General features: G+C 40.8%; 1 pseudogene; it reads left to right on the top strand.

The window, feature by feature from the left end:
- Nucleotides 1-3,753: 3,753 nt before the first annotated feature.
- LOC115072469 lies at nucleotides 3,754-7,139 on the top strand (annotated as a pseudogene).
- The last annotated feature ends 1,280 nt before the right edge of the window (nucleotides 7,140-8,419 follow it).

Genomic DNA, 8,419 nt, shown 5'->3' with positions numbered 1-8,419 from the left:
TTCCAATTCTGTGAAAAATGTCATGGGGATTTTGATTGGCATTGCATTGAATCTATATATGACTCTTGGTAGGATGGTCATTTTCACAATATTAATTCTTCCAATCCATCTGTATGAGTATATTGCCTGCATGTATGTGAGTGCACCCGTGTTGTGCAATGCCATGGAGGTCAGAAGAAGGCTTCAAATTCCCCTGGAACTGGAGTTAAGGATGGTTCATAGCCGCCATGTGGATGCTGGGAGTCAAAACCGGGTCCTCTGCAAGAGCAGTCAGTGCTCCTAACTGCTAAGCCATCTCTCAAGCCCCCAAAATTAGGTACTTTTTAAAGGTTAATGATACTTGTCACTGAACTGACTTCAGAATCATCAGACCAACCTCAACATTCCATCTGAGATCAATGAGATACCAAAATTATTACCTTTGCCCACAGGGTTGCTGTGAAAGCACAGAATTTTAACAGTGGAAATAACTTGGAAGATGATCTCTGAGCAAGAGTCCAGCACTTGCTGTCACTGGACCTAGCCCAGCATTAGGTGTTTCCTTAAACTCTTTCAGCCATTCTGTGTAAACAGTTTTGAGAGTCAACAATATAGTCCAAACCCCTCAGTCTAGGGTTGACAGAAACTTAGGGTCACAGATGACCTGTGAAGGAATAAAAATGAAAATGTATCCAAAAGATAGAAAAGAAAATCAACCAACATTTACTTACAGATAATTACCAGTTAATTACAATCCTACTGTAGAAAAAAGAAAAACCAAAAATAAAAATAAAATAAAATAAATAAATAAATAAATAAATAAATAAATAAAATGCTGGGTGTGGTGGTGCATGCCTTTAATCTCAGCACTTGGGAGGCAGGGGAAGAAGGATCTTTGTGAGATCAAGGCCAGCCTGGTCTACATAGCTAGTTCCAAGCCAGCTGGGGCTACAGGGACACCCTGTTTCAAAAAAGGTAATTAAAAAAAATAATAAATAAATATTCCATTGTCACTCTATAGAGTGACAGAACACAGAGTGGGAAAACAATGCCTTCCGTTTTGTGGGGAAATCACTCTTAGAAAATTGATTCATAACTGTTTGTCCAACATAGACTTGGAGAAGTGGATAAGGAACCCCAACCCTATCTGAGGAACCAATGGCTGCTGGGAAGGAGAGATTAAGTCTCAATTAAGGGTGAAACTCTTGGTAGGTTGACCAGCCTCCAGGGGATGAACCCACACTGAAGGGCGTTTGAGGACACAAACCTGACTCTATAAGTATATATGTATGTATGTATGTATGTATGTATGTATGTATGTATATATGTATACATATATTTTAAAGCACAAAAATTTTGGAGGGTGTTAAAGAGGAGGTGCAGATACAGGAGGGGATCTAAATATGATCAAAATATATTGCATGAAATTCACACAAAAAAAGAAAAAAAACTAGCACAGCCTTGGAAATGGCATAGCATATTCTAAACAGGGTGTGTGTTCAAGATGATTCTGTGCCTCACGATATTATTTGTCATCAACATTATGCCAGGAAACATTTATGTTGTGCTGTTAAATGAAAAAAATCATGCACAAAAATTACTTTCTAGCCTATTAGCATAAGAAAGTGGAATAAGGACAGAGCATGGATCTGATCCACACATGAACCAAGCATGAGTGACATAACAGACAAGAGTATACCTTTGAAGCAGAAATCAGCTCTGGAACTTCAAGTCAAGCAACTGTTTCTTTGTAAGAAAAATAAATAACCCAGTTGCAAATTAAAAGTATACAACTTTCCACTCTAAGACACTTTAGACTGACTTGGAGACTACACTCATGTTACAAATGTCATGGCTGCAGGTTTGAGCACATGGAGAGCATGTGTGTGTGTGTGTGTCTGTGTATATGTGTTTGATGGAGAGGAGGGTGGAGAAGCTGAGGAGCCGAAGGATCACTGTTTAAAATTGCGTGTCTTCCACAGAGCAGCTGAATTAACAACTGTGACCAATGGTTGGTTTTTGTTTCCACTTTACAAGAAAAAGTGATTTTCACACTTTTTTTCTGAGAAAGGAAACTTTCAGAAGGAAAATAAAAGCTTTTTACCTTGATCTTTGTAGCTCTCAGGAGATGCACCCCATGTGGTTTTGAGAGTCTGATTGCCTGTCACTACATCTGCCTTAGCACTCCCAGGTGTGAAATGAGTCATTTCTTTGGTATTAGTCAATGGATGGGAGATTCCAGTAGGTGAGGACCTCCTTGCTACCATGAGCGAGCTGCACGACACAGGGTCTCTGTCCCAGAACACTCAGAACACTAAGGGAACAAGCTACATACCGATGGATCCATTCTGTGGAGCCTCTCACACTTCCGGTAATGAGGCAGAGGCTTAATGTTCCTGAAGGAGGTCTCTTTCAAACTATCGGTAGGAAACTGAAGAACAGCCCAGTCCTAGAAGCCATTCTGTTTGTGGAAAAGTTCAGGCCAAAGCAAAGAGTGGCCCAGGGGTGTTTGGATAAGCCAGAGATGCTTTATTCATTAGTCGATCTTACTCTGTCATGCTAAGAGAGTGCAGCTCATCAGAAAAGCCTTGTGACAACTTCTCAGGTGGATCCGAGGCCCCTTCCCCTCATCACCTCGAGCAGCCCTCCTCAACCTCCACACCACTGATATGGGGACCTAGGACTTCTTTTGTGGGTATCTGCCTGCACATTGTAGGATGTTCTCTAGTGCCCTGAGGTCTACACACTGTCCCTTTCTATGAGTGTTCCCAAACACTGTCAAATCTTCCCATGCCCACTAGGGTGCGGTTGCCTCAGTAGAAAATGACTTTAGAGAAGAGTTGTGCTCTGGAGAAGGCTGTGCACAGATGAGGAAAGCATTCAAGGTGGGACATCATCCTCAGCAAAGACAAGTCTAGAGAAGGAACACAATGTCCAGGCCAACAGGAATCAACAATAGCTACTGTTTGGGAATCCCCAGTACCCCAGGCTCTTCTTATCTTTAACTCCAAACATTTCCACATTAGGTGTTATTATATCTTGCAGGTTGGGGTGGAAGGCAAATGGCCAAGCGGTATCTTTAAGATCATGCATCTACTATATTCCCAGGTTGAGGTATGAACTTAAGCTGCTTATAGTCTTCCTGCTTTTGTGACCAGTAGTAAGACTAACAACAGGCAGTGGTATGTTGAGCCCAGCAAGACACATGGGAGGGAGGGCAGGGGGGAGGCGGTCACAGAAAGGGCCTGGAGAGCCAAGATGAGGAGCGAACTTTCTTAATGCAAGAGACATTCTTCTCACCTGCACTGGTGTTGACTCTGATTAAGAATGGGAACCTGGGGCTGGAGAGATGGCTCAGCGGTTAAGAACATTGGTTCTTCTTGCAGAAGACCTGGGTTCGAATCCCAGCACCCATGTGGCAGCTGACAGCTGTCTATAACTCCAGTTCCAGGGGATCTGACAGCCTCATCTGTCCTCTGTGGGCATTGCATGACAGGGGTGCACTTACCTACACACAGGCAATACATGCATATACATTAAATAAAAATAATAAAATATTTTTTAAAATTGAAAAAAAGAATGTGAACCTTCAAGGATGGTTTGGAGGACACAGACACTATTAAAGAAAACACAAGTCAGAAAGCAGCTAAACAAAGTCCATTTTAGAAACTAAAAGGCACAAGTAAATGTGATTATTAGTGGATTCGACATAGAATTCAACATAGAAGAGAGAAAAAAGAAAGTCAAAAAAAATTTTTTATGCTTATACGATAAATGACTCCACCACAGAGACTCGGAGCCAGAAACGAACTTGAGTATGCACAGGAAGCAGTCCTCTTAAATGAGAAAAGACCCCACCATACTGTAAGTGATGATAAGGAACTCCTGGTGCTCTCCAAGACACCATTTCCATTCCTATCACCTTTGTGTCATGGATAGTATCTTCCTTAAAAGGGTTTGGGGAAAAGGAACCAAAAGCAGATTGTCCTGGGGGGGAAGTGTCCTCATATAGGGTAAGGTTAATGGCCAGAGAACTAGAGCAGATGGAGCCACAAATCAGGAGTTGGCCTGACATGGATAAGACTGTCTTCCGAAAGACAGACCATGGACATCAGATGCCTTCTTCCCAAGCTTGGTTGCATCACCTTGCCTAGAATCATCACGGCCAAATTTGTTGACTGACATGCTCAGCGAGAAAGGAGGGTCATGGAGAGTCAGCCACACCTCCCAACCAAACAGTTGGCCCTAGTTGCGCAAGGGGGGAGGGACCAAGGGTACCTAAACCAAGGAAGCCTACGGGAGGCCTCACCATTTTTTACTGCTGCTGGGATTGCTGGGAATTCTGGATCCATACCTGGATGGAGACTTTCCAGTACAGCCTTGGGGGACAGGGAGGACCCACACTCCTGTTGGTAAGCCCTCACCCACTGCTCTGTAAGTAAGCCCAAATAAACTCTTTGGTTTCCCAAACTGTGGTTTGGAGAAATTAGACCTCTTGTGGTAAGGATGGAAGAAGGAGGGGGTTGGACATTGTTTGTGCCTCCCAGAAGGAATTTTAGCAACACACCTTTACTTGTGTGTGTGACATATCACCTGTTCGAAATTTGCAGCCCAGTGCTACACTTTTCCCAAGGAATTTGAACCACCTGCCATCCCAAATACCTTATATATAAACAGAGCCCCAAATCCCCATCACCTCACAACCCTGAGGTGTGATTGCTCCTCCTGAGTAGTGAGGGAAGTAGAAAGGTTTGGGGTAAAATCTCATTCATGTCTGCCCTAGTAAACTAACTGCACTTCTACCTGCGTCCCACTTATGCTGAGCTCAACCCAGTCTTGACTTAATAAATGGTGAGCAAAGTGGTTTAAAGACATGTAAATCAGAAACTGAGAAATTATACCTTGCTTCTATTGTTAATTGGTTGTCAACAATTGTGCCAAAAGATTATTTAACATTATATTGCAAGTGGTAAAGAGTCTTTTCAGATTGTGACACAATAAAACTGAAATTATTGTCCAAGTACAAAAAAGGAAGTACAAACAAATGCCACCAACATTGGTTGAAAAGAAAATCAAACATAAAAATCAAATCTTACATATTTCAATATTAACCTAATTAAAACAGAAGAACATCACATAGCAAATGCATAATAGCATCAAAGGCCCATTAAGGGAAAGCCATTTCCTTCTGGCCAAGAGCATGAACTCTATCTGGCCTGAGTAGAGGCCTAACCTTCCAAGCCACTCAAGGGATCATCCATCAGGAAGATGGATTCCTGTACCATGACAAAAAGATGGGAGAAATAACTATCCTTTAATGAGATAATGTACTTTATCTTCCCAGAGAGGCTTCCTCTACTACAGTCCTCTATGACGCCACTGTGACTCAAGAAGGCATGACTTCTCCTTTTCCTTCTTTTATGTCTCTTTCATATGCCAGCCAAAACATAAGTATGCTTTCTCTGGTACTGTGAGTTTCTTCAATCTTTCTCTGAAGTTACTACCTGCTTGCCACGTGTCTGCTTGCTGACCTCTATGGCTAATTCAAGAGCATGTCTTTCTCTTGCCCTCTGCTCCCTCTCCCTTCTCTTGGCAGCCACTGAGACTTACAGCTTGCCTGTCCTGGGGTTTTTTTCTTTTAAACTTTAATAAAATTATCAACAATGTTCTCTCTGAGTCCATTCTTAAATTGTTTTATTAACAAGACTAAGACCCCCTGAGCAAAGGCCCTAATTTTCCCAGTAACAAAACCTCCAGAATTTATCCAAAACTGTGCTATGAAGCAATTTTTAATTCATAAAAGTAAACTATTTTAATAAAGTACTAAGTGCTTACCTGAGAACTCAGGAAAAACTCAGCAATCACATAAACAAGAACAGCAAAACAAACCAAGAAAGCCTTAAAGATTAAAAGTTAGATGAATTGTCTATGAGAAAATGTTTACAGTGATAAATTCAAGCAGAATATAGGACAGACAGTAAAAAAGACCTTCAGTTAGTTAAATCAAAGGGAGAAACAAAAGCAAATGTTAATAAAGTTAGAGACCAACAAAGAATATTATTAGCATGTACATTTAGAATATAAAATACTTCTAGAAGGATCACTTTATATCTATGATAATTAACTTGAAAATTATGGCATATACATAATTTCTAGATAATTATGAATTGCTGAAGAAATAAAAATCCAAATCTATCCTTAAATATTATAGAAATAATAAAAAATAATATAAAAATCCCACCAAATGACTCCTGACTACATTTTGTAGCACTGAATTTATACTTACAAAAGGAAGCGAGCAGCCCTGTGTGAACACTTTCAGAGCCCATCCAAAACAGAAAGCTCTCTTAATAAAGCAGCAAATTTTCTACAGGACAAACTTAGAAAAAGGCAACGTCAATTTCACCAACAAATATTAGTTAAAGCTGAAAATAAAACCCGTAACGGGGCCCTCTGCTTCCGCTTGTTCCGGAGACAACCGCATCTTTTCCGGCAGTGCTAGCCTCCCTGAGACACAATTAAGGTCAGAGTGAATGGATTTGTCCATACTGGCACCTGATTAGTAAGGCTGCCTTCAACTCTGGAAAAGTGGATACTGTTGCCATCAGTAACACCTTCATTGACCTCAGCTCCATGGTCTCCATGTTCCAGTATGATTCCACCCAGGGGGAAAGTTCCATGGTACAGTCAAGGCTAAGAATGGGAAACTTCATCAATGGGAAGGCAATTTCCATATTCCAGGAACAAGGTCCCACCACCATCTAATGAGGTGATGCTGGTGCTGAGTATGTTGAAGAGTCTGCTGGTATATTTACTACCATGGAGAAGGCTGGGGTCCACTTGAAGTGTGGAGCCAAAAGGGTCATCATCTCTGCCCCTTCTGCTGATGCCCCCATGTTTGTGATAGGCGTGAACCACAAGAAGTATGACAATGCCTTAAGATTATCCCCAACATCTCCTGCACCACCAACTGCTTAGCCCATCTGACTAAGGTCATCTCCTGTGACTTTAACAACAGCACCTACTCTTCTACCTTTGATGCTGGGGCTGGCATTGCCCTCAACGACAACTTCGTCAAGCTCATTTCCTGGTATGACAACGAATTTGGCTACAGTAACAGGGTAGTGGACCTGACAGTGCACATGGCCTCCAAGGAGTAAGAAGCCCTGAACCACTCACTACAGCAAGAGGAAGAGAGAGGCCCTCAGCTGGGGAGTGGGGGATCCCTGCCTCAATTCAGCCCCCAACACACTGAGTATCTCCCTTCACAGTTTCCATCCCAGATCCCCAAAAGAAGGGGAGGGGTTTAGGGAGCCCTATTCTCTTGAATACCATCAGTAAAGTCCACTACATACCCTTTCCCTTAAAAAAAAACAAAACAAATAAAACCCCAAAAAACAGATAACAGAAATCTATTCAGAAGAGTGAGTATACTGTGCTCAGGGTGCAAAGGTGGCTTATGAGCAGAACGGTAGTAACATGCTCATATTACATCAAGATGTCAGTGAAGAAAAAGAGTATCTGAGTTCATAACAAAGATTCAGGGAATGAAATTCAATACACACCCTGATTTTTTTAAAAAGCAAAGTTTTAGTAAACTAGGTATAAATCACTTAACAATTTAAAGTAATTTTTTTAGCTGTTCAATTTTATTCAACCATTCCAAAAATATGCAAATGGCAGTTTCAACACAATAAACTTTGGAGCACCTAGGTATGAGATATCATTTGTTACATTTGGATGGTTCAGTTATTTTAGCCTGCAAAGTTTGCCTTAGAGAGAGAGGGAGGAGGGAGGGCATAAGGGAGAGAGAGAGAGAGAGAGAGAGAGAGAGAGAATAATATACATATGGTCTTTTCTCTAACTTTGCTAAACCGAGTTCCAGAAGAATAGTAAAGAAGTCTTCATGTGAAATTTAAAAGTGGAAGGTTCTTTCTTGGATTATACAAACATATTTTAGACAGCTACTTTATGGCACTGAATTGAAGGAAATGCTAACTGAAGTACTGCAACTTAGTCCAAAAGATTTTGACTACAGAGTACTATCCAGATGATTTGTAAATGAAGTTGGACAATAAATAGTTCTAGACATAGTTTTCATGGTGAAAATAGCTCAAGGGTTATAAATAAGCTCATTCATTATTCTCTGTAAGGGGACCATGCACAAGATAGCTCCCCCAAGGACTTCTGATAGAGTTTAGGTGAGAGAATACTTTTGTTAATGTTTGAGAATTTCGTAAAAATGTGATTTTGCTTAAATTCGCCCCCTGTAGGGTTAACCATTTGAAAGAATAGCCAACATTATAAGCATTATACTTAAGAGTAATACCATAACGCATATCCTCTGTCACTTCTATCAAACAAAACCTAGGCATTTTAACATTTAGACAAGAAAAAGAAACAAGACATAAATTATTGAAAAAAGGCAAGTTTATTATTA

Source organism: Nannospalax galili, unplaced genomic scaffold (assembly GCF_000622305.1).
Source record: "Nannospalax galili isolate Female #2095 unplaced genomic scaffold, S.galili_v1.0 scaffold182, whole genome shotgun sequence".
NCBI classification, from domain to species: Eukaryota; Metazoa; Chordata; class Mammalia; order Rodentia; family Spalacidae; genus Nannospalax; species Nannospalax galili.
Note: the sequence above shows the minus strand (reverse complement) of the source record. Positions and strands in the feature narration are given on the sequence as shown.